Raw genomic sequence first — 1,428 nt, forward strand, 5'->3', positions numbered from 1 at the left:
GTAATTGTGTGACACCAAAAAAGACCAAACTTACGAATCATAGGCATACAGGAAGGAGAAGAATCCCATGATAATGGCATGGGCCAGATCGTCAACAGAATTGAGGAAAAACGTTTCCCAAAATTAAAGAAAGACATGCCCGTACAAATACAAGAAGCATATAGAACACCAAACAGACAGGACCAGAAAAGAAACTCTCTGTGGCACATCATAGTAAGAACACTAAATGTACAAAACAAAGAGACAATAATGAAAGCTGCAAAAGAGAAACAAGTCCAAAATAAAGGAAAACCTATTAGGATTACAGCTAACTTTTCAGTGCAAACTATGAAAGCCAGAAGAGCCTGGACCAAAGTATTCGCAGTTTTAAGTGACCACAGATACCAATCCAGATTACTATACCCAGCCAAAATGTCTATTATAGTCAAAGGGGAAAGAAAAATCTTCCATGACATGAACAGGCTGAAGGAATTCATGTCCACAAAACCAGCCCTTCAGAGAGTTCTGGAAGCAATACAAAGAGCTGAAGAAAGGAATGGCTATACCCAAGGGGTTGCAGAAAGAAATTCAATTAAGGTATAACTGTGGAAAAGTACAGCTATATCAAGAAGGTAAACAGAAATAAAAATGACAGGATTCAATACCCATCTTTCATTAATAACTTTAAATATTAACGGACTGAAATCCCCAGTCAAAAGATACAGTCTAGGTGAATGGATTAAGAAACAAAACCCATCTTTTTGTTGCAAGAAACTCATCTCACTTTCAAGGACAGACACTATCTCAAAGTGAAAGGATCGAAAAATATATACCAAGTGAATGGTGCTAAGAAAAAAGCACGTGTAGCAATTCTAATACCTGACAAAATAGACAAAATAGACTTTGAACTAAAACTAATTAGAAAAGATAAAGAGGGCTACTTCATTCTGATCAAAGGAACAATAAATCAAGAAGATATTACAATCATGAACATATATTCACCAAACTCCAGTGCACCCAACTTCATAAAAACAATACTACAGGACTTTAAGACCCAGATTAATCCCACCTCATTAATAGTAGGGGACTTCAATACCCCACTGTCTCCATTAGATAGGTCAACAGGGCAGAGAGTTAACAGAGAGACATCTGAATTAAACAACACCATATATCAAATGGACTAAACAGACATCTACCGAGTATTCCACCCAAGCACCAAAGGACATACTTTCTATTCAGCACCCCATGGAACCGTCTCGAAAATCGACCATATACTGGGGGCTCAAAACAAATCTCCACAAATACAAAAAGATTGAAATAATTCCATGCATTCTATCAGACCACAATGCAATAAAGCTTACAATCAACACTGGAAGAAGCCCTAATCACCACATGAACACATGGAGATTAAACAACACACTCCTAAATGATGAATGGGTCAAAAGAGAA

This window comes from Nannospalax galili, unplaced genomic scaffold (genome assembly GCF_000622305.1).
Source record: "Nannospalax galili isolate Female #2095 unplaced genomic scaffold, S.galili_v1.0 scaffold853, whole genome shotgun sequence".
NCBI classification, from domain to species: domain Eukaryota; kingdom Metazoa; phylum Chordata; class Mammalia; order Rodentia; family Spalacidae; genus Nannospalax; species Nannospalax galili.